Genomic DNA, 26,384 nt, shown 5'->3' with positions numbered 1-26,384 from the left:
CAAAGCTGACAAGTACAGTGCTCCAGCTGCAGCCTCATATGCTGCAAAACTCCATACGTTACTGCACTAATGGGAACATGTGTGTTTTTTCTGGCCAGATCATTGGTGTGCTGTTTAGGCGGTCATTTTATCCTGAATGTCATTTTTTTTTTTTCTTTCGGTATTATAGAATGTATATGCCAAAGCCTTTATCTAGCTTTTAATGTAATAGTAATTGTTCCTGTTTCCTTTCCTGTTATAAAGCTTGTTTACCTTTAGGAGTCAGCTACGCCATTTGTGAACTAAAACCTCCTTGTTTCTCTGTAGCAAATTCCTTACTAGCTCTGTTGTATATGTTGGTCTTGCAGTATCTTCAGTCTGAAACTGTAAGTTTTCAAGTGTAGAGACTTTATAGTGCTATGGGGCTATTTTTATTGCTTACACAAATATAAGTAAAGTTGCAGGTAGGCACTATTTTCTCGTTAAAATGTTTTTCTTAAACCCTAGATTTTGAAAGCTTTAAAATGCACAACAATTTTTTCTTCTTTTAGAATGGTAAATTAGGACAAGATTCTTAAATTAATCTCTTTTATAGGTCATTGACAGGAAGAATAATATCCAGTACCTGTTAAAGCAATGGAAAACCTCTTCTTATGGATGAATATTCTAAAATTTTGAATACGCACAAAGAAGCAAGGTAGTACTTTGAAAGTGTAGAAGTTTTAAATTTATATTACATTCTCCTGCATTAGTCACATTGATTTAAACATAAGACCTTGGTAGATTTGCCATAAGTAGACTCCATCAATTTTATTTGTATGATTAAACTCTGAAGTGGTATGAAGACTGCTTGGAGAAATGCAAGAGGAAGATGATTAGAATAATCTATTCCCTAAGAGGAAAAACATGAAAAATGTTTGTGCTGAAACAGAAAGGTCTAGAGGTAATCGTGGAGATGGGGAGGAATGTGATTATCTCAGAGGCACCTAAGAAAAGGTTGCTTGAGAAATACAAACACATTTAAAATTTATTAGGGCACAGAAAACACGAGCACCAAACCCCTGTTTCTGTAAATGTTTAGATAAAAAAAGAACTAACGTGCAATATCCACATAGTGAAGCAAATAAATTGAACACTTTGCCTTGCTGTGTTGTAACTGAACCGTGGTATTGGATTTTTACCTGGAATTACTCAACTTCACTTTGAGCATCCTAATTTTCATTAGTAAAAGGGATTAATAAATAGGAGGGAGAGAAATGAAAGATTCAGAAATGGATGTGAGACTTATTCATTATAAAGTACAGTTAAAACAGGTAAATATAGATTTGGTGGAAATCTGATAAATTATTAAGATGAAAATATGATAAATCCAAAAGCATATAAATAATTGAGACCCAATCTACTTATTCTGTCTCAGGTGAAAGGAAAATGTTTGTGTTTCTAAACAGCATGCCTGTTTTAGAAAAACTGCATTTAGGTGAATAGTCCTCTGTCATTATTGGAATGGAATACTGATGTGTGTATAGGCTTGTAAGATCAAGCTGTTAGTATTGTTATGCTAATTATAATAAATAAAGACTCATGAAACATATAGGTGAGCACATGTGCAGTCTACACGTGGCCTTAGATGTTATGTACGTCCCAGTCAGTAAAAACATTTCCTAGTAAGATTTGCATTGTTTCCCCCATTTTCTCTTCCACCACAGAAGCTATGAGATGGCACAGGGAAAGAGAAAATTCTGCTTGCAAGAAGCACAGTTTAATGCCTGCCAGGTTTGTATTGTGTCATATAGGTTTTTGCTTTTTCTGGAGGCTTATATATAACTCTCTCTTGAGTATGTATGAATATTTTTATGTATTTGTCTGTCTTCGGAAAGGGAAGGGTTTTACAACGCTAACAACAAAGTATCACCTTTACCTAAAGAGGCGTAACAGATGAAAAGCTGTGTATTTCTTGCATCCAATTGCTTAAATGTCTGCCTGTGCAAATGTGACCACTAACACAATGTACACACAACACATCTTCACAGAACTTTGGTGTATACAGACAGTATAGATTCTGCTAAATATACCAAAAATGTTCTAGACAACTGGCTTGCTTGGTTCTCTTTAGCATTCCTAAGGGATTATCTTCACTTTTGTAATGTTGTTTTCTCTTGAGGAATGCTTTTACATCTTTCGAGCAGACATAAACCGAAATGATAATGCTCACGTTTCATTTACGAAACTGTTTGCTGTCAGGATCTGACATGGCTTTTACTTGTGCCGTAATGTCAAGAATTCATGGCAAGATTGAAATCAACAGAATTTTTGAGATTCTTTGTGTCTTGGGGCAGAGAGATATTTGGATAGATCCAGAATGAGAAATGATTGACCAGTTTTAGACCATACTAAACCATATTGAATTATGGCTGTGTGAAAAAACATCTATGCACATTGTACCTTATAAGTCAAATATACAAATTTCTTGTTTCAGTTTTGATCTCTAAAATCAAGCTTAGGTGTTTTTTTGGTTTTTTTTTGTTTGTTTGCTTGTTTTCTAGAGAGTTTAAGGTGGATGTAGTTACTGTTATTTTGGGGAGTTTTATCGTTGTTGTCCTCGGCATCAAATATATCATATAAAGATGACAATTAAATTTGTATACTGGCTACAATGAATTGTAATATTAAAAGGATTGCTTTTTACTTGCATTAGATATAATGCATTATATGTACAGTCTTCTGCAGGTTTATTGGAATATACTTTTTGGACAAGTAAAAATTGTCAGCCTACTGAAGCTGAGCAATTTTCAGGTGAACAGTTAAATCAGTGCATGTTTGCCAGGATAATTAGTAGTTGCAGTTGCCACTTACACTCATTAGAGATTTTAAACACTGGAATAATTTAAAACACTAACTAATTAATCGCTGCCACACTGCTGTGAGGCAGATAACAAATGCCGTACTATGCAACCATGGTAGAGATGATAAAGTGAGGCACAAAATTTGCTAATTTTGTAGTTAAGCCAGGATTATCACCCAGTAGACCTGAATCCTAGTCAGTCATGTGCTTTAACCACTAACACTCATCTGAACTAGAAGAATTAGAGAAGAGTTCACATCTCATAAAAGAAGAAAAATCCTCCTTATTATCAGAGATTTTCACATTTTTCCTGTTCAGTAACTTGATATGAGCATGATGTTCTGTGGCTTGGGTCAGTCACCTTTCTTTTTAATGCATACATATGCATTAAAAGGCAGTTAGACATAAAACCCTGATGTGGCACATGTAGCTTTATTAATTTCATTTTATTACAATGTGCTCCCAATACCAGATAAACTTAGATTTTCTTAGTAAGGACTATATCCATTAGGCAATGGGTTTTTGAGCTGAAAGAATGATTTTTAAAATTGAAAACAAAAAAGAATGAAATAATGGCCCTACTGTTAGATAACACTGTATTTGGGGCTTTTATGTCTGAGTTCATGACACATCAGAGCAATTATGCTTATTATTGTCCATTACAGAAGTAGTATTTTTGTGTAAAATGTCTGTCGGGCACAGCTTAAATCTCTGCACACTTATTTCTCATCACAGACAGCTAAATTCTATCTCAGCTAGAAACTTTTCCAGTCAAAGAAACCCAATACCTAGAAATTCCTCTAAATTAACCAAACAGTAAGTATGTAGCTGTGTTTTATTCTTCAGATCAGCATACAGGTTGCATGTGAGTAACCTTACTGGATTAGAGGTGATCGTATGCTATGGGATAATATTAACAAGTATAAAACAAAATCAGAAGATATTTGATACACTTTAAGATGAATTTTATTAAAGGATCATATCTTATTTAACAGGGCCTTCAGGGAGGTGTTAGTTAAAAATTTTCAGACTTTGAACAGTCAGCTCCATGATTATTCCAGGATGACTATGTAATCTTTTGAAGTTAAATTACAAAAAAGAATCCAACTATTGTTGCAAAAAGTGAACGTGTAAATGGAAGGTTTGTAATTAGTGCCTCAATATGCTCATGTTAAATGTATTAAAACGAAATTACAGAAATCACCACAGAGTTCTTCCATGGCTTTGAAAAAATAAAACTTTCCACCAGGGAAAATTACATTGAAATAAGCTATCACAACTTGAAACAGAAGAATTCTTTATATTATTTTTTTTTTCTTTATACTTAATATTGGCAAAATGTACTAGTGATCAATATGCCAAGTAGGTGATGAACCTTAGTCCTGACTAGGAGTTTGATTTTTATAGTTGAGGAAGAGAGTTTAGTTTTCATAGTGATATACTACTTCATTTTCCTCTGAAATTACCAACTGGGCTGGCAATTTTCATGATAAATTTTTGAGGAGTTTTGTGTCCACTAATACAATACATCTTCAAGCATGAATGGACTTGATAATATCACTGGTCTCACATGATCTCTCTCTTCATTGTGAAAAATTATAAGGATTCCATATCTTACCTGTAAGAACTCAAATTAAATCATACTTTATAGTTATGGGCTTTGTAGTGCACAATGCTTCAGATTGTGCAACTAAAACATAATTCGTTCTTACTTGCTTTTCTGCTCATTGCTTTTGGTGTACAGATTAGACTCAATATTTTAATCAATATACAGTGTTCCTACCTACAGCACTTTTAGTGTAATAAAAATAGTAGCAGTTACTTACTTTCTTACATCTCATTGAAGTATTTTGAAAATATTTTGAGATTTCTACCTCTGTCTCAATCTATAGTTGTACCACTTCTATTTTTTTTTAACAGCTCAGACCCATTTAACTGGAATAACCTGGAATTTTTACTTAGTGGTTGGTTGGTTGGTTTGGTTTTTTATGTTGTTTGTTAGTATATTTGTTTGGTTGTTTTGGTTTTGTTTTTCAACTTAGGAACTAATCTTTACCATTTTGTATGGAAACAGAGTAAAAAAAACTATTATAAGTCTTTGTGAGTGACATGAATGGTCAACAGCTGCTTGGTGGTACAGTAAAGATCTTTGTGTGTGTTTGTGTGCATGTGAAAATGCATACATGCACATGCATATATATACAGGTAAATATGAACAGTGGTCAGGCTATCACAGGGAAATGTATTGGTATCTAAAAAAGCATGCAGGAGTTCTAGTGTTAAAGTGCTCTAATACATAAATCACCATATTTATGGGTGTACTATGGATTGGTTCCACAGCCATGTAAATACTTAGTTGCATTCTTCTGTTAAGTTTGCAAGTGATACTTCATTTTAGGTAGGGATCATGGTGATGTTAAGGAAAATGCATGAGTGTTAGTCAACTTTACCTCTTGCCTTGAAAAGTAATCATATTACTCTCAGATTTACATTGGAGAAGAACTTTATTGAACTTTTACCCAAACGTGAAGGAAAAGAATTAATCGTAGGCTTGGAAAAGACTATGTTTTTATATCCTAACTACTTAAAACACAAATTATGTGAAAGTCTCCATGGAAAGTAAAAGTGACTGGAAAGCTTTTCCCTCAAGCATGTCCACAGTCATGTAAAGCCCAATATTTCCCACGCTCATTAGCAAATATAGTCAGGCAGTTTTTGTTTGCTTTTTGAATGTTAAATTTCAGATAGAGTTTCTTTTCTATTGATTTTATATGTACACATGTATTAAAATATCTGTACATGTGTTTGGGGACTTGCATTTCTAAAAAATAAGGGCCACAAAATATGTTAGGCTGCAGCATGTTAAATAATGTATTAGTGTTTGCACTTCTCAAAATTTTTTTTTTTTTTTAAGAGGTAAGATGCTGTGCTGAAGAGTGGAAATATTTTAATGTTCTTGTTTACTTGTGTCAGTAAGCTCATTTGTGTATATTTGATATTTTAGTTCTTGTCACTCCCTGTTCTGCCTAATAGGGCTCTCCTGGTTGGACTAAACAGGTCTTCGCTTCGATAGTTGTATGATTTGGACATCTGTAATTTCCTTAGTGGTGAGGTCCCTTTTGTTGCAGTGGGTAGAGGACTGGGAGCCTCCACTTCTCTGTCTAGATAAAGCGTATTTGGGGAATAAGAGGAAACAAAATCCAGCACTGGAGTAAGACCCCACCTGTAGTAATATCCAGAGTAACACACTGAATCCTTCCTAATGCCTGCATTTCCCTGTGAAATCTTGATAGCAGGCCAGTGGAAAAAAAAACTCCCAAAGCTGTGAAGAAAGCCCAGCTTTTCTGTATTGAGCATAGAAGATTTCCTAATGAAGTTTGAAAGGAGCTAAAGAAATTATGTCTTGCTGTTGTCCAGATCAATGTTCAAAGAAGATACTTCAGTCAAAAATAAGTTTCAGAGCTGTTCAATTTCCTTTATTTTCCTTAAAGGTCTAATTAGGTTTTTTTCCACACACGTTGTATTTACTTCATAACCAAGAAAATGCTTTCCCTATGTTCAGTATCGTATTTTGTAATTCAGTCAAAATGGTATCATTTAAAAGATTAATTTTGCTGCACTCTCTGCTTCTTCTTTTTTTTTTTTTTCCTCCTGAATATGTTCTGTCAGAAAGACACAAAGACTTTGCTTTGATTATTTTTATGCATTAACATGGTTTCTGCACAATAAAGAAAAAAAGCCCCAAACTCTCACATTAATGTCACTAATATTAAATATTGCTATATTGAACTGTTTCTGAAGACTGATATTCCTGCTGTTGATTACTGTATTTTTTTAAATACAGCATTTTAATACAGAAAACTCTCCCACTATTTCATGGCGGCTTTAATATTTTTTTGATACAAACACTTGTTTGTATCATCAGAGTTAACCTAAGGGGATTTACCTTTGCTTAGTTGTATTATTAATCTGTAATACTAATCAATAGTTAGTTAAATAATGTTTGTCAGTTATTGAAGAGATTTTATATTAAAGATACATTTGGTACAGATCCTCCAAAAGTAAGTGTGGATATTTTTATAACTAGCTTAGAGGGAACACAGAGTTTCTTTGAAGCTTGAAAGCAGAAATCCCGGAATGACAGAAATGTCTTTAGTGGGGGAAGGAGGGTAGGGAAGGAGAGGAAATACCTTCATAAAATCTGAAAAGCACATTCCTGTTCTCTGATAATAGATACTGTAGCACAATATTTGCCAGATTTTAGCTAAGCTGATAAGCACAGTGGAGTGGGAAAAAAAAGGGAAAAAAAAAATGAACTTAAGCAAATACTGGCTATTAATAATTTTACTAGCACATTTATAAATAAGAAATTTTATGGGCGTGAGTGAAATTCAAACAAGAAAAACCAGTGAGTTTTATCTAAGTGGTGTAATGGCAGATCAACATAGCTGACCTGAAGGTCATTTTAACATTTGAATAGCTAATATTTTCTCCTCAGGAGTGCCACATATTTAATCTGTGACAAGAACAGTGCAAATTTTGTGTGAGAAAGTGATTGCGCCACTTTTTCTAAGAAAACATATTAAAAATAAAGCTGGCTTTTTTACTTGGTAAATTATACAGATTAACAGCTAAAAGTTATGTTATCAGAGGCAGGTGAAAAATCCTCTAGATGCATATCACAGGCTTCTAGAGAAGAAAAAAGATTACATCAATATATGCATGTGTGTGTGTGTGTATATATATATAAATAGATATATAGTATCAGTACATACATACAGACAATTAAATGTCATTGCCTGTGCCTGGCACATAACTAGTAATTGGCTAATCAAAAAAATTTCTAAGCAGTAAAGATTACCTGGGTGATGATTACCGTTTATTCTTTTCTTGCTTTGAATGATTTAGTTTTAAATCCATGAAAAAAATAAGGGGATGATTTCTTTCATGAAATTTCTAGCACTTCTTAGATTAGCTAGTATATATCTTTATCTGTCATTACCAAGTCAGAATATGGAAGAAAGTAATCAGGAAAAAAAAAATAGTACTTTAAAAGATAAAAACTAAAAGAGCACAGGTACTGTGAAGATCATATTTAGGGCAGAATACCTAAAGAATGCCTCGTTTTATTTAAACCAGTTTTCTAATTCCCTGCTAGGCCAATTTGTACATAGGACATGGGTTGTATTTTTGGATCTGCAGTGATATTTTAAATGAATCATATTATTTCTCTGTCTCATCTTCCACATTTCTAAATAGGGGTAATAAGATTTATTATCTTAAAGTATATTAAAGACAGTATAAAGCTCCAAATTTTTATTAACACACACACATACACACCTAAGCAAAGGAGATCACATTCTGACGATGAACCTAAAGTAGGACACTGTCCAAGTGTCACAGAACTAAAGTCTTAATCTTTGTGGAGAAAAATTAAAAAGCATGGATATGTACATATTTACACAGTATTTGAGAAACAGAAATTAATGTATTTTGAGGCAGTGTTCTTCTGACGCACTGAGGAAATGGAACACAAGGAGGGCAGTAGCATGGTCATGGAAACCCTGACCCTGTTTGAAGCAGCCATGGTACAGGATGAGTCCAAGTGGGAAGACCCAGAGTTGCTTCCAGCTCTTGGGTCCTGCTGTGGTAGCAGCTTCTCTTCTGACTCCTCATTTACTGTAACATGGATACAAATTAGTGTCCCCTCTCTGTGCTGTGGATCTCATGAAAAGGAGATCCAAGTACCTTCCCCAGATTGATGTCCCAAGCATAGGCCAAATCTCAGTGGTCCAGAAGGACAAGCAGTTAATAGCCCAAAAAAGTACTGCTTGGGTTACCATCATTTTTCACGTTTACCATAACAATGAGTATAACAACTAACAGAAACAATGTAATGCTGTAATATGATTATTGACGATGAAGTAAGTAATACAATGTAAAGCAGAATAAAGATTTAGACTTCTTTTTTAATTATAAAAACTTACAGAAAAAATAGAGTGATTACTTAGAACTGCATGCATTTCTCTAGTGTTTTGTACCTCAACCACTTACATATTGAGGGAATACACGGCAACTAGAAAATGAAAGGGAGCAAAGCGATTAGTCAGCTTGCTAATGTGTTTTCCTTATCAGACTGAAGGAAGAGATAAGAACAAGCCAGTAGCATACATTATGGAAAAGCGATGCAGTGTCAGATGCGTCTTTGTGAGGTAAATCTGTGCAGTGCGAGAGATTTAACTTTTTCCTTAATATAGAATTCCAAATTCTATAAATAACATAATAAAATACTCTTGTGTGTATAATGACCTGGTATACATTCCTGAATCTAATTCATGTTTCCCAGGTGACGTTAGGCAACTAACGCAAATCTCCTCTATCATCAGCATGTGTATACCTCAGCAGGAACCTATAATTTGTTCCCTTCTCAGCCAGTTCATTACCAATGCAAAAAAATACAGTATTTCACCCTCCTTTGATGTGTCATGTCATCTGATTCCAAACAATTGCAGCCACTTGCATCCAGACAATTTTTAAAGCAATCCTGAACCTCAGCGTCATGGGGTCTGTGATAGGGAACCTATTCTTTCTGTGTTTCAACCACTACCTGGTCTTGCCTGGTGTCTTTAAACACCACTGTAACAGAGTAACAATAATCATGTTGGTAAACTTGACCTTTTTATTATAATTCCTAACATGACTATTCTTTAGGTCACTTTAATGTTGACAACTACTTAACTTTGTTCGTTAGCTGCATAGTTTTGGGAAATTCTTTTGCATCTAGTCGTCTTAAACCTTACTTTGGTGTACAGACAAATCTCAAGTGCCAAAAGGAGATTCAGCCCTAGTATAATAACATAGCTGGGATTTAACTAGTCACCTTTTATAATTCACTTTCCACCTCATGATTTGCGCAGATGTACTGTGAGAGTAGAAAAGATGCTGTTTGATGATGACTGGAATACAATACACACCGTGAATGCTTGGCTAAAATTGCATTTTTTTGTGCCATGCATGCATCGTTAGGTATTTGAGTAATTAATGATTGCACAGTAGGATAGCAAGTTAACTCCAGGTTCGATGTACACCTCTCTTCATTCTATTTGTGTAAATTGACTTTCGGTAAATGAAAGCAACAGTGTCCCATAGGGAACTGGCGAGACTGATTTCTGTTGCAATTTTTGAGCACATAGTGCGGTAATCTGCTTTAGATCACATAGAGGTATTTGCTTCATCTGCATTTCCAGCATACTCTGAAAAGAAGTCATTTGTGGATCTGGAGCTTTGTGTTGTGATACTGTTATTGAATTTGATTTCACATGTAGTGTCTTCTGGTTCACCTCTAGGATATTGTTGTTGATTGTGCAAACTGATCTCCTTGGGCCAGAAAAATCATCTTTATACAGCAAAGCTTGAAAAGGCCTGTTGCAAAAGCAAGTGAATTAAAACAAAATGCATACTGACAAACTCAACATGTAAAATACGGCATTGGAGCCAAATAATTTATTATAACACAGATTTTTCTTTCTCTAGTTTATTTATATTTTAGAAATCATTAAAAATTGTATTTATGCATCGTGTTATGTTAGTTTTGATCATCTTTACATACAGATGGTTCTACAACAGAGTTGTAGGACCATGAGGCAATTGTAATTGATTATGATGGACAGACTGTCTTCCAGAATACCTATCTGACATGTAGGATATGTATGTTCTCGCATCTTGTTTACCTGAAAAATGTAAATTAAACATAAATTAAACATTCAGTTCCACCAGAAGTAAAAAATTAAAACAGGGCTTGTAGTAAGTACCTCAAACTGGCTTGAATGAATTTGATTCAGCACTTATCTTGAATTCCTAAGAGTCCAATAACTTCTTTCAAATAAAATGTATACGTGAATACAGTGAAAATCTGCACAGAAAACCCAAATCATTGCCACTCTGTTGGAAACCTAAATTCTGCTAATAGTTGCTTTGAACCTGTATAATTGTATTAGTTTTAGTGTTGCAGAAGAATTTGCTGGTCACCTATGTTGATGCAAAAAGAAAGATACTGCTTATTTTACACTGTGAGATAACCTTTGCTGACTTGCAAACACAGGGATGATATAAAGCTCTTTGGAGATATGAGTGTCCTTGAGCCAAATGTTTAAACTGCCCAAAGCGTCACACGCACTTATGTAAGTACCCAACTATTTCATTAAAAGCCTGAGGTGAGAAGAATTTCAAATTATTTGCAATCTGCAGCTAATGTCAAGGTGCTGTCTTGTGAAGAGCTGGTGAAATAATAGAATATACGTAATAGTATAATGGAAATAAGAATATGTGATTAATCTTATTCTTACTTGTGCCCTGCATCTCTCAGGAGCAGTTGCAAGGATGCAGAGGAGGAACAAGTTAAAAGTAATTATTTCTTCTACATTGACCCCTCATATAGTTCAGAGAATACTTTGGAGTGCCTTAAACTGCATTTGCAGAGTGTGGTTCCTTGTTGCTTGGCACCTGCTGTGCAGAATAAATATGTGAGTGAGTTGTCATCTGCTGGGTGCCTTTGTGGTGGGAGAAGGAGCTCTGTCAGTCTGCCACGCCTGAGGAATTTCCACTTTGCTGCTGCCAAAGCTGTTGATGTTATGGTTGGTGCTTTCAGCTAGAGCAAAGTAACTGTAGGCGTAGGGGAAAACTTGGTCCCATGTCCAAGCAAACTATTAGTTATAATCTCTACACTTGAGTGCAAGCCAGGAGAAGATGGTGAAGGCATGCAAGAAACGAGTCTCAGAGCTTATCCCGAGTAAGCACATGGCAGTAAGCTTCCAGGCTCCCACTGATATTAACAGCTGAGCTATAAAAATGACTTTCAGTTTAAATCCAGGCTCTCCTATTGATTTCCAGCTTGATTTTTATATGAAAGTCATATCTCTCTCTTATCAGCTTCTTGCAGCTCTAGTTGGTTTGGCACTTTGTGATGTTCTTGACATTGTTCAGAGAGATGTTAAGTTAAAGCCGAACAGCTTTCTTGAACTGAAATTTAAACAAGAACGTGACAATCCTGGAATTTTACTTGAGACTCAGAAGCATGTCTTCTAAAGTACCTGAAAACTGCCTTTTAAGAAGCATTTCAGACAGGCCCATTGCTAGCAGTAACTATTTCATAATTCAGGTGCAAATATTAACTGTTCAGGTTTTGATAGACACTGTTCAACTACAGAAAAAGTACTATTTAGGAAAGGATATCCTGATGCTAATCTGAAGTCTGTGGGAAGCTTTTCTCACATTACCTCACCCCACCCCAGAAGATTTTTTGGCTTCACAGAAATAAATTAGTTTGTGTGGGTACCTTTTTCACATGATGGGATTAATAAAGCTGTAGGTTTCACAGTTATTCTGTGTGGATTAGCATCAGCTGTGTGTTTTTGAGATTGTTAAAAGAAACAGTGACGGTGGGATTAGAAAAGATACTGGATGATGAAAGTGTGATGTGGTCCTGTTAAAGAAAAAGGAGGTATGTTACAGCATGATTATCTCTCTAAAATTTCTGAGTAGAGGTTTACCTGGAGAGTGGCAATGGTTGGGGTTGTTACAGAGAGTAGAGAATTAATGATGAACCTGTTATTTTCAGTCTTGATTGAAGTCCTTTGTTGTAGGTAAGCACTATTTAAAGGCTGTAGTTGCTGTTATGAATTTGTATCCCCTTTTTGCAAAGGGCTATTGCTTGTTGTCTGACTGACAGCTAAAATTGGCCAGGAACTGAAAATTAAAAATAGGAAAATATATCAAGAAGAAGAACATGTAAACTATTACGACCTTTGAAATGGTGACATAGAGGAGTTTTCTGAGGAATGGGTTGGGGAAATAACTGCAAATTTGAAAGAACTGGCTTATGTGGTAGTGTCTCCTTTCCCTGCAATCACTATTTTGAGGTGTTATTTGAACCCCCTATAAACTCCTTTCTGGTCCTTTGTTTCACAGTAACTTTGTTAGTTAGGACTTTACTGTTAGGAGAATATGAAGAACCTTTATTTGTCTGCTTTCGGGTGTTGTAAATTATTGGCTTGTGATCACATTTCCCACAGAATAGAGAAGAAGAGTTTCATGTTCATTGTTGGTAGGTGTCAAATCAGATGAAGATGTGTATTGAGTTTCATGGATTGTACACAATGCTTTAATATGTGCAAAGACAAAAAAACTCTTCTGATTTTAATGGTGATGAACAATATTTGATTTTTCTTGCCAGTATTTCCCTTGGAATTTAAAAGCAGATTCCAAGCACATGCAAAGAGGAGATGGGAATTACACACCTGAATTAAATACATGAAGAATCTAGGAAAAAAACAAACAAACAAAAAAAAAACAACTAATCTTGCTTTTATGAGCTAGTTACTCTTAACTGGCTTGCAGAGAGCTTTTGGGAGAGGGGAGTAAGGTGTGGATAGAAGAGATGTAAAGATTTCGTAACTGGTCACAGCAGTTTCACACCTTGCTGTAATCAGATACTAACTGATAACAAAAGTCTCATGCCATGTTGCGATATTGCACAACTTAGAAGAAAGTCTATGTATGACGTAGCTATGTGTAAATTAAGTGAGTTTATCACATTAAACAAATGCAAACACTTTCTTGTCTGTGGAAAACAACATAATGCATGAGCGGAGACAAAATAAAAGTGGTTTTTTATTTGTCTTGAATATAATTTTTTTGTATGTAGTTGAGAATATGATGACATCAACATATAGGTGTGTGTCAGTGCTGACATATTGGCAAATACTTCATAATGAAAGTGCTGTATTTTCTTTCTGTAGTAAAAGCAATTCATAGTTATGCTTTGGAGACTTTTGTTTCTATTTGTTTGTCTGCTGATTTATAGATGGGCATCTTCTCTGTGTATAAATAAAGTAAATAATGAAGGTTAATTCATTGGGTTTAGGTGGTACTTAAATCTTAACTAGCTTTTATGTCTTCTGAAAAAGAATTGCATGGGTCCAGCTCTTGTGGCAGTTACAGTCTCTGTGGAGTCTTTGCATAGACAGACTGGATTCTTAGTTCAGTAGAGAGCAAGAGCAGCAAGAGAAGCACTGTCTTCATTTAAACCCAGCCAGCAACTAAGTACCACGCAGCTGCTTGCTCATTCCCCCTCCCCAGCCGTCAGTGGGATGGGAGAGGGAATCAGAAAAGTAAGAAAACTTGTGAACTGAGATAAAGACAGTTTAATAGGTAAAGCAAAAGCCACACACAAGTAAAGCAAAACAGGGGTTTTATTCACCACTTCCCATGTGCTGGCGGGTGTTCAGCCATCTCCAGGACAGCCGGACTTCATCACGTGTAATGGTTACTTAGAAAGACAAATGCTGTCATTCTGAATGTCCCTTCCTTCCTTCTTCTCCCAGCTTTACATGCTGAGCATGACATCATATGGTATGGAATATCCCTTTGTTCAATTGTGGTCAGCTGTCCTGGTTGTGTCTCCTCCCTGTTTCTTGTTTACTCCCAGTCTCCTGGCTGGTGGGGTAAGGTGAGAAGCAGAAAAGGCCTTGACTCTGTGTATGCCCTGCTCAGCAATAATGAAAACATCCCTGTGTAAACAACACTGTTTTCAGCACAAATCCAGAACATAGCCTCATACTATCTATTATAATATGAAAAAAAATTAACACTATCCCAGCCTAAACCAGCACAAGCACTCAAATGATCCTGTTCGTTGTATCCCTGTTGCTAAGCAGACAGGTTTTTGTACAAGTTGGAATGTTTTCAGGCTCTGTGGCTGCATTCCTAGATGAGTTGCAATAATTAAACGTGAAAGCAGTGATTACCAGCATTGCTTGCCAATTCCAGTTGTATTAAAAGGGGCAAAACCATCTGATCAGCCCTAGACAAAAGCAAAAATTTGTTTGACCTATAATTACGCACCAAACCAATGGCAGTGTGAGTAAAAGAAACAAAAACATACAAATTCTCCGAAGCTATGAATTGTCTTATTATTCTACAAGGAGATATTCTTTGTTGGTAAGGAATACCTTGATTAGGAAATTCCCTTTAAGTGACTCTTTCCAATGGTAATGGATATTTTTTTATTTCTTTTCTTCTTTAACCTATTTCAAGGCTCCTTGAACTTCTGATTTTGCCAGACACTGAGTAAATTTTTTTGTGTGTAATAGGTAAGGCTAGGTATTATCTGTAATCTGCTTGTTTTCCAGTTTGTGTTGCCTCATCAGCTTTTTTAGCCACTTCTGCTAGGGACTGAATAACAAGAGAGAAAGCAGAACTTTTTGCTGCTTCTCATTTGACAGCTGCAGGGATGCAGAAGTGACAATAATAAACGTCTGGGTTTCATGTGAGTGAAAGGGCCTGTGCAATGATTTTCTATTCATCTGGATGGTCTTTGTGAAAGCAACACAGGGGTATAGGTGATTCTTGTTGCTAAATGCTGTAGAAAGGCCTGATAATATGAGTATTGGTATCACCCAGAGAATAAAACTAGCTCTTTTAAAATGCAGAAAGTTTGTTGGTTTCATTTGTTGTTTGTGTTTTTTTTTTTTTTTTGCAAGCTTATTAAAAAAGGACAAATATGTTGCTTCAACATAAAAAGATTAACAGAAAATAAATCAAGAATTAAAATGGACTTTTTGGTCTTAGCAGGTTGTGACTAGAGTTTTTATTCATGTATGTATTTTTTAAGCTATTGACACTTCACAGTTTCTGTATAATTTCTCCAGTCTTCTGACCTGCACATAAGCTTGTGTCACAGGCAGTAGAAGACCAAGTGAGAAAAGAGGTGAGAGAGCCTGCCTCCTTATTGTCTTCTACCTCAGGCAGAACTCCTTATGAACTTGCCTACAAGAGAAGATACATCAAATGGTTTTGCAGGCTGTACAACTATTACATTGGCAAGAACCTCCTCTCTGGTTAGGAAATAGTTCTAATTTAAGTTTCTCTCATCATGAAATGAGACTTGTCCTTCTGAAAATGGTGGCCTTGCAGAAATGGCTTTGTTTCCACTGGAAAATAACTGCATGAAAATTTCTAGATAGCTTTTGTGAATATATCTTCATCTCCTGTGGATGAGTTGAAAAGATCAGAGTTTAAGCCATAATTCAATACTGTGGCTGGAGGTTTGCCTTGAAAAATTGAAGATTCTCAGTATGGGAACCATTCCTTGCTCTGGGCTTTGAGAAGAAGCTATATAATGGTAATTTGTGAAGTCTTTAATATCTAGTAATCATTTTTCTCTGTACAAGTCAGACTGTTGTAAGGTTTAGGGTGAATACAAAATTGTGGTGTAAGTCTAAAGTTATCAATTTTATTTTATTTTTCATTTTACTGTTTGTGTACTTAATATCCTCATGTTCTGCCAGTTTCTCAAACTGAGTCAAATAAAAACTGAAGGATTTACACTGGGCATGGCAGTCAGGGAGAGGATATCAAAACAACAGTATGTAACTTTGAATATTATAGGAAAATATCCTACTTGTTTTTCATTTGATTGCAAAGAAGACTTCAGCTGCTGCTTTGAATTTACCAATAGTGCTAAGTTATTTCTTTTTAATAGCTAGTTAATTTTTCACCTGATTGATTTTTTTCAACTGAACCATTACCCTTCACTGATAGCTGTCATTGCTACAAATTTTGCTCATTTTAATTATGGATCATATAAAGATTTACTTTTGTGTCTTAGTTCAAGCTGAAAGTCACATTTTATCATGTAAACAAAACAATTAAAAATGCATGGAGAGGAATAGCTGTGAATAATGTACATGGATAAATGGCTTACATGACAGAATGATATATAATGCTTATGGCACAAATCTGTTGTCTCCCATCTTCCTGCTATTGTATTACTTCATTGTAGATTAAATGTATAACATGACATAAATTATTTATTTTTCTGTGTTGTTGGGCTAATGTTTCACTGTGCAATAGCTCCACTTCACAAAAGCTTGAATTTTTGCTCTTGAGTGAGCTGATATGGAATCCTCTTAGCATTTCAGCTGATATATTATTATCTATTAAACCAAACTCCATGAAGAATCAGAATAGATTTAATGAGCATCAAAGAAGGCAAAATGATCAGTGCTAACAAGAAGATTGGAGAGTATTTCTATGAACACATCCAAAATGCTCCATGGTCGTTGGTTCCCTAAACAAGGATGCTTTATCATTTACTCATTGAAACTATCCCAAGACTTTTGCTACTCATAGTTACTATTTTGAGTAGAATATTACTACTTTTTATGAAGAAAACTTTTACATAATGCACCCTTGTGTGAGGATGAAGACCGAGGTCTCACTTCTTTGAGATTCCTGGCTCGTTATTTTCAAGGCCAAGTTAGTAAATCAACATCCTTCTGCCTGAGCTGGATGGAGCCACATCTCATCTCTGTTTGATTGCTTAAGCATCTCGTCTTTTACCTGTGGTTTAGGCCTGGCTGTTTGACTTTGCAGTGCAAACTTAGGCACAAATGTGTGTACTCGGGTGTGCTGAGAGACTCCTTATCGTGGATGCAGAAGGGCTCTGGGTCTCACCTGGGAGGCTGCACCTCCCGTGGTGTTTTGCTCTCAGGGTCTCCTGATGGAGTCAAAAGGAGCAGGAGAGTGGAGTGTTTGGGGAGTGCATGAGTTACCACCATGCTTAGGAGGAAGAGCCTTGTGAAACTTCAGGAATATACTCCGCTGATTTAAAAGTGGGCAAAGATTCTGCTGCAGACAGTCATCCTGCATGTGGGAAGGTGTTGGCACAGGAGTTGCTGTGTGTTGAAAGGACTAACAGTATTTTGCAATAGCTTCTCTATGGAGGTGGGTCCTGCCACTGCCTTATCAAATGATGCAATACAAACAAGTCTTGAAATGGAGATATTTCCCAACTGTAGCAGGTAGGGGGTTCTTGAGACTCACCTTGGGAAACAAATATTTGTGAATAGTTGCTTCATAAATGCATTCATGATGAATATTCATCTGCTGTACAGAGGAGTTTCTGACTGGGATTTGACTTGTGTGCACGTACTAGGACAAATTTTCTACCACAGACAATTACACTAATTTAAAGCAAGACATGATGAGATTAAAGAAGTAGAAAGAGCAGATGTAGTTGCCTTAATGATTCAGTTTCATCTAAAAAATAGTTCATTTCTAAGGACATCTGCCATATTAATTTTTAAATATTTTCTGACTTCAACACAAATAATATACAAGACAATTATATCTGATTGAACATCCTCCCCCTTCCCCTCCCAACATGATATCTATTCATTTTTAAGGATAATTCAGCTTGGAAGACACTTCAGGAGGTCTCTAGTCCAATCTCTGTCTGAAAGCAGGGTCAGCTATGAGATCTGACTGGGTTTCTCAGAGTTTTATTTGGTTCTTGAGAACTTCCAGGGTTGGACACCACACTTATTTATTATGCCTTTTTTTTTTTTTTTTTCCTCAACTAAGGAAAACATTCAGTCTTGTGTGTGAACTGAATGAGACATTTAAGTTATTGTGGGATGAAAATGAATGAATTTTCAGGAGCAGGGCAATAATTTCCAGTGTGTGGTTTCACACTCCTATGCAGGAGACAACTTAAGTCCCAATGAGTGGTGCTCCCTTTCTGCTGATGGAGGCAGAAGTGTGAATTGTGGGTACCTGCTGTCAAAAAACAACTGATGTTGACCACAGTCTACTCCATTATAATTTGGTTGTATTATTGTACCACTTCTCACTGGAATCTGTCCTCTTAGCATCAAAGATAAGTAGTTGAAACATATTCCAAGTATTCATCTCAATTCAAATCTAAGTGAATTTTGATCCTGTTGGCACATCTATGAAGTAAGATGGTAAAGAATTTCTATGTAGCATTGTGGTAGTTCATGTTGTCTTCTCTCTAGGACAAGATGCCTTTGACCTGATATGTGATGCAAAGTTACTGATGATAGATAACCACTTAGGCCAGAATTATGCCAAAGCTTCACAGGAAACAGATTTGATTAGATGAGTCTTCATGCTCTTCTGCCATCCCAGCTGCTCTTATAGAGAAGAAATTACCCTGTTCAACTACTATATGAACAGCAGCAAAGTGAAAAGGCAGTTTTATCTGCCTTTAGGAAAATTCTAGGATAGAGTTTGTACTGATTCTCAGTCTCCTCACCTAGTATTAACAAGACTATAATCTCCTTCCTTGAAGTCATGCCCTGTGGTCTTATTCCAGTCCTATAAAGTGGCTGTTCTGATGATCCAGTGTTACATTCACACCATGGTCACAGTTAGACCCTGGGAAACATACTGTTGTTGGAAATGCACTTACTCTCCCTCTGCTTCCATTCCTACACAGGCATATTCTTCCTTAATCTAATTAAATGGCAGAGGAACTCTGATCTGTGACATGCAGGGGGACAGTTCTGAGCCTTACAAGGGTTAGAAATGTAACAAGAAAACTTGGCTATACGCAAATAAATTGCTATTCTTTCCACTTTTGAATTATGGAACAAGAACTCTAAATTTAAATGTGTTATCCTGCATGCATAACTTTTGTTGATTCAACCAAATTTTTGTATTGTCTGGAGAAAATTGGAATTTATGCCTCCTGGGCAATTATCAGAATGTTATGTCACCTTTTACTGCACATACGTTTTTGATCTTGAATAATTCACATGCTGCTTTGTTGCTCAATGGTTATTAGTCAATGCTTACTTCTGGTTTTATTTTTCCTTGCACATTTAGGTTACTTAGCCTTAAAAAGAGCAAACTCTATTTAATCTAATAGGATACAAATTAGGGTGACATGAACTTGATTTGACCACAGACAAAAAACCTTTGTGGTTAGATACTGTATTTTACCTCTCACTTTTAAATGATTAATACACAAATAATACTCCATATGTCCACAGTGGCATGATTCTTCATCCTGCATGATGCTATTATACTTGTGTTATTTCATGATTCTGTGTATGCAGATGCATTTGTCTTGGTGTTATGAACACAAGCTTGTAAGTCTGAAGGCACAGGTGAGTTTTTTTAAAAAGAGCTTACCTGTAGCATTTATGGGCAAGAAGATAAGTGTGGGATTTCCACACTGGTTGTACAACCTGCCTCTCGATCAGAGTAGCATGTGAAGTATTAAGCAAACAGGGTCTGCTTTATTTTCTCAAAAGTGGCTAAGCTTCTATTGCCAATTGTTGTAATACCTGAAAGCTACAACAACAGTTTTGTTATAAAAGTGGCATTTATACAGTCTCTTAGTTCAATTTAGAAAGATCTTGTGATTCGGCAAAGAGAGCAGTCTTGAGAGAGGCGGTGATACCAGCTTAAGTAATCATCACCATAGCTTAACTAATTCAATATTAGCTTTATTTTGCCTTCATTGTTTAATGAGGTATAGGAGGTAACTACCCAAGCGATAAATATTGCAAAAATATTATGTTTGTTTCCATAAAGAAAAACTGTCGTGAGGTATGACTATAATTCCATGTTTGCTTTATTTGCCTGGACTGCATATGGAGTCTAATATGTTCACTGAGTCAAGCCAGACAGGATACATAAACAGTATGTTGTCTCTGCCAACTACACTGGTAGCTTCGAGTGCTTTGCATTATTTATTTGAAAGTGTCTGTTGCTTAAACAGTGCCTTTGACTGCATGCTTTTTAAGTGACAGGAAGTCTACCAGTTCAGATCCATTTAGCGAAAAGCAAAAGCTCCTTCCCATAAATTTTGAGCTGTAAAAATAGGAAACCGTTTCAGAAATGGTAGTGAATCAAGTTCTGTATGGAAGCGGTAATTGAATCTTCTGAACAAATGGTTGCACCAGTGTCTGTGCTTTGACTTTCATTTCTCACCACTGCCATCGATACAGTGAGTGTGTAACATGATTATGACATCCTCTGTTGTTTACGTGATCTAAATCACTCATAAGAAAAAGATTGACAGCTCATATTCATAATTTAAAACACATGATTCTATGTTCTGAATAAAATGGTCTTGAACATCTAATACAGATTATTCCTTGTGTTCCTTAATGAGAGGATCCAGCAGACCAATTGAGATCCAGATTTCAAATGCCCTGGAGACCCTACAACTTCATTTTAGTGGGATTTATACTGAGTATGAGATTTCCTAAGGAGCCCTCCCAGAATGCTGAGAAGTACACAGACATGAGAAGCCTTCAAGCAGTTTCTCTCTGGCTCCTGCTTTGAGGTCTCCAGACAGTGAGGGGAATGTCTGGTGGTGGTCTGCAAACGGCAAATGGGCCACCGTTCAGGCTCTACTTCAGTTGGACAATAGTTGACAAAGCTGGCACCCTAGAGTAGGAAATGTGAAATACTTCCAACAGAGGTTCCCTAAAATTCCTACAGTCTGGGTTTTACTGAAATTTTGTGCTGATTGATACTTCTACAAGCACAGAGTGTAAGTTTACTTTTCCTCACAATGAGTAAAATGAGGCCCTTTCAAAATAAAAGTCATGATGCCTAGACATACAAGATATGGACATGAGAACTTGCGAGAAAACTGGAGCACATTGTCTCCTCTAAGCAATTTCTTAATATTAGTTTGAATCAGTAAAACAGAAAATAATGATAGGCTGAGAAAGGTATTTTAGAAGAATTATCTTTAAAAATGCTTGGAAAGCTTTTCTAGTTATTTTATAATGGAAAGGCTAAATATTTTGTTTTGAAAGTGTCAGAATATTTTTTAACTCAAGAGTAGTAATTTATTATGATGCTTTAAAGCTATTTGCAATGCTCTTTTTTTTATTTTATTTTTTTTTTTAAAAAGGGTTTTTTTGTCATTTAAAAATGGTTTCTGTTTTCAGAAGTCATGCTATCTGGAAAATAAGCTCTTAATCCTAGCAAAACAAATAAATCATTATGGTCTAGAAATAAGGTGACTTCTTCCAGAGCAGAATATTAGAAAAGGACAGGCCTTTCAAATTGTACAAGTCTTTAGCTTGATGTGTTTATTTTATGAGGTCCTATTGTTCTTCATAAAATATAACAGAATACTTCTTTATTCATAATACTTGTTTAAAATAAAAACATATTTACAAGATAAAGGTAGTAATTTCAGAGTATTTCTTTGAGTTTAATTGCTTTTTAATAAATAAATATAGTAAAATGAAATTTCTAGCAATACCAAGTTAATCACACATGTGGGGCTAGAGGGGAAGATGTAGGAGAAAACAATAGATAGTAATTTAGGAGTAAATAATACAGTATTGTTGGTAATGTTGGATTAAGTGCTGTTTTAGGAGTAGTAAAGCCTGAGAATGGATGAGGATGTGTATCTGAGCAGGATTAAAAGTTTAGGGACTATTTTCTGTTTAAGGTTGCCCATTTGTTTTAAGTACTGTTGTGTCAAACAAATAGATCCTTATTACAGGCTTTGTAGTGGAAGACTTCAGTGTTATGAGGGTGCTGGCCTTAGATTACTAGCAGGGTTTCCTTGGATACTCAGTCTAAATAATTATTTGCCAATTATACTAGCTGAGTTTTAAATCTTGCTTTATCTGAAAACTGGAAATAGTCTAATGAAGGCACTTTTTCCCAAATCCATGGTTTAGCATAATTCAAGTTCAGTGAGCTTTTCATGACTTTTTGCAACCAAGCTCTATAATGCAAACATAATGTAGTTGGAAGATCTAGGTGGAAAAATATGTCATTGAGTTGAGTCACTGTTAGGAGTGAAGAATTTATTTTAATTGCTTTTTGAGATATAAGTCCATTCACTTTTGCATTCATAATGGTTTGCTTTCTTATCTTCAGTATATATGCATATGATATTTAGTATTATTTGAAAACATATTATGTATATTTTATTACAAAAATGGAAGACTTCACTTTGATTGAATATAAAAACCACATAGAATTTGGAACCTTCCCTGGAGTCCTGTCCTATTCCCATTTAGATTGATGAGTACCTTCCTGTTGTTCTCTGCTAAAATAGCCTCAGGGTCACAATATAAATTAGAGAGTACTAAAGTTCTGTTTTTTTTGGTTTTTTTTCCTTCTCTTTAAAATTACTTCAATGGCACCTTAAAATGTCCTTGATGTTTTAGTTGTTCTTTTTCAGAAATGATAGCTGCTGTTCCTAGTAGCTGATATTTTGATAGAGAAGAGCAAGTTACAGTTTGGTTATAACACACCAAATATAGGTAGACTTTTGTTTCCATTTTTAACTTCAAGAATTCCATAGATGTCCAAAGGCAAGTGACAAGGAAAGAGGAGGAATAAAATGGGATAAAAGCTATAAACAACCTTTGGAATCTAATTAACTGTCAGGGTCCCAGACCACACACAATGATGACTATTATATGGCCTAAAAAAAAAAAAAAAAAAAAAAGGTTTCCCCCCAGCTATCTAGTATAGGAAGTAATTTATGCAGGACTTGTTATTATATCTGCTTGTTGACTCTTTCTTTCTTCCATTCTTTGTTCTGCTTAATGGTAGTTAAAGCCCTAGCGATGCCTAGAGTATCTTGTGGAAATACTGTCTCCAGCTAACACTAGACCAGGGGTGTCAAGCTCCTATTTTCACCGGGGGCCACATCAGCCTCGTGGTTGCCTTCAAAGGGCCAAGTGCAATTTTAGGACTGCATGAATGCAGGAGTAGTTACATTGATACAGTCCTAAAATTGCATTTGGCCCTTTGAAGGCAACTGTGAGGCTGATGAGGCCCCCAGCAAAAATGAGTTTGACACCCCTGCACTAGAAAAATGCACCTTTAGAACTCTACATTTCTAAGATTAACCTAAATGAAGCTCAGACCAGGTGGTTGTCATGTTAAAGGATTCAATGCATAAAATACAAAAACGTCTTTATACAAACCAAATAATCAGACCTGAAAATAAGGAATAGGAGCAAGATTTAAGTGTCTTTTGGCCTTTTGTGAAAATAGTAATTTAAAAAAAACATTTGACCTACTGAAAGTCAGTGTGCACATGAGGTTCGTAGTGCCACTGTGCGGAAGTAGCAATTTCTCCTCTACGAAGTGTCTGGCTGCAAACCTGAAAATGAGAGGGTAAGTCAAGTTTCTTTCATCATGCCTTGAATTATAGTAAGTTTTTTTTCTGCACTCATCAAAGCTAGAGGTGAAGTCACAGCACAGCATGTCCAGTGTGTTATCTCTAACGTACAGTTTAGGGAAGAGCAACAGGGGACATACGGAGAGGTTAACTGGAACAAGAAATATGGTATGTTTATATTTGGGAAGGAACTGTAGCAAATCCCATTTCTCTTCCCTCCTGAGCAAAGAAAGTAAAGTAACTGTGCTACAGGTCCTCTCATTGGATTTTTTTTTAATTTTTTTTTATTTTTTTTTTTTTTTTTATGTGGCATGTCTGGCTCATCTCATTTTCAAGTTATCAAAGGGACAGAGCTATACCTGGCAGGGGAGTCTTTCATTGGAGCTTGATAAATCAATCTGCAAACTAATTCTTGCAGCTTGACAGAAAGCATATTTCAGTTCCTGAGACTTTCAGACTTGTTTGCAGGCTCTTGTGGGTTTGTGTGTCCACAACTCTCTGCTTCTCAGGAAACAGTGGACCCGGTTAATGTGCCTTGTATCTGTCAGCTGAGAAATATTCATTTTTCACATGAATCAGGCTTTATAGGATAAAAAAGCGTATCTTGTGAATTCAGGCAAAACAGAAGTTTACAGTCTTGATTGCCAAATTAGGGAAAAAAAAAAAAGAACCAACAACTGTAACATGGGGAAGTAATAACTCGTGTAGCCTTAGGTTTTTTCAGTGGTGAAATAATTTCCTTTGCATTGCTGAGGGTTGTTGAGGTAAATCTGCACCTTAAGCCGACGGGGGCAGTACAACTGTCAGGCACCCCTTTGTGGGACACTAAACCTCACAGCAGGAGCCTGAAGCCAGTTGTGTAAGGGAGGTACTTTCCTTGTCCCAGGCTGCTCCCAGCAGATGTCATAGTAAGAATTTTCTACCGGTTTATCAGAAATGGAAGTCCCTGTGCCCTCAGCTTTTGGTGCTTGTAACATCTCTCATGCTGCTCATCAGAGGATGCACCACTCTTCCCTTCCCTGACTGCTCCCAGATTATTCCTGTGCCTCATTTGCTCATTCCTCTGGCTTTGGTGACTTCCCCTTCAACAGTTTTACAAGACTGCCATCAGTCTTCTAAAATCACCATTCTATTAATTCTACAGTCTCTGCCATGTCTATAGTTTTTCACAGAGATCACGCAGGATATGAATAATCCAGGCATCAAACTAGAAGTTTTAATTTCGAAACTTCTGCTAGTTGCAGGGCTTCCTGCCATCCTAGCTGTATATATTCACCTAAACCACTGATGTTTCCAATGTATGCGGCCGGTTTTGGATGCCATTACCTTGTGTTGTGAGGGCTAATGCACAGTAGGTCTGTTCACACAGCTCATATCTGATTAGCAGGGCAGAATTTAGTTTGAGAAAAAAAAAGTCACTAAGAAATTGTCAACTTTCAGTTTTCACAAGTGATAGTATCTAAAGAAAACTCCTCCTGAATGTCTGGAATGCAGCAGCTCAGGTAGTCAGAACAATGCCTTACCATACCTTGTATCTGATTATCAAAATACCTAAATTAATATTTTTCTTCAAGCTGATTCTTTCATATAGGCAGACTCCTTTAGCAATTTATTTATATTATGTATTTCCTCTCTGTTCATGTGTAAAATATCTGCTGTAGTGGAAGATAGATTGTGGTCCATCTGTACTTTACTTTCTTGTTTCATAGAGGTGTATTAAACCCATTCCTGATGTTCTTGAGGTAGGGAGGTATTTTGCTGCTTTGGGCTTGTTGCTAAATGTTGGGTAGATTGGAAAGATAGAAGTCAAGAAAGAAATGCTGAGGATAATAATATTTTCTAGCTGAATATAATGACCATTTGTATCATAACCTATGTGTATTTGGTAAGAATAACCACGGTTTTTTTCCTTCTTTTTCTTTAAAAAGTAATAAATACAAAATTCTGTTAAAAGCTTAGCTTGTTGTAGATTCATGGGTAATAGTACATGGAGTTTAATTTACATATTACAGTTACTTTTAGCTTTAATTTTTAAAATATAACTGAGTAAACAAAACATCTGGAAAAAAAAAGACCAATGAGACTATTTTCTGATCATGAAAGTCAGAAAAGCATAGCCTGATTCCTTCTGATAGGGATAAATATATTTTCACTAATGTGCTTAAAAGGCAACTATTAGTTTTTAATGAATGTAAGAGATTTACTTTTTTAGCAGAGCTACTAAAATAATAATCATACATAAAGGAGTACTTCACACAAGCTCAGGAAATTATATTCAGAGATTTAGCTAGGGAATTTGGTTCTGGTTTGAAAGATAACGTTCATTTATGTATACAAAAAATTGTTTAGTTCATTAGCATACTTTTATTCTGCAGATGCTGAAAAGCTTTAATGCCCCCAAAATTACTTAGATGTAACTTAGTTTTGTGAGTTATCAAGCACTAAAGATATAAATAGCCTTATTATTCTGTCACAGCTAGTGCAGTACTGTTCCAGAACACCACTATTGCACAATTGGACACATTTTAAAGGGTGTTGTGTTTTTCTTTGTCTTTCTTTCTTTATTTTTTTTTTCCTCCT

General features: G+C 35.8%; 1 protein-coding gene and 1 long non-coding RNA gene across 5 annotated transcripts in view; both read left to right on the top strand.

Moving 5' to 3' along the window:
- Positions 1-21,549, top strand: part of LOC135578468 (uncharacterized) — a 40,270-nt gene extending 18,721 nt beyond the window's left edge. The window contains exon 2 of the long non-coding RNA XR_010470114.1: positions 575-21,549. This is a non-coding gene — a long non-coding RNA (uncharacterized LOC135578468). The remainder of the gene's footprint in view (positions 1-574) is intronic.
- Positions 1-26,384, top strand: part of ZNF385D (zinc finger protein 385D) — a 428,245-nt gene that overhangs the window by 215,137 nt on the left and 186,724 nt on the right. The window lies entirely within an intron of this gene.

Source organism: Columba livia, chromosome 2 (assembly GCF_036013475.1).
Source record: "Columba livia isolate bColLiv1 breed racing homer chromosome 2, bColLiv1.pat.W.v2, whole genome shotgun sequence".
Classification (NCBI taxonomy): domain Eukaryota; kingdom Metazoa; phylum Chordata; class Aves; order Columbiformes; family Columbidae; genus Columba; species Columba livia.
Note: the sequence above shows the minus strand (reverse complement) of the source record. Positions and strands in the feature narration are given on the sequence as shown.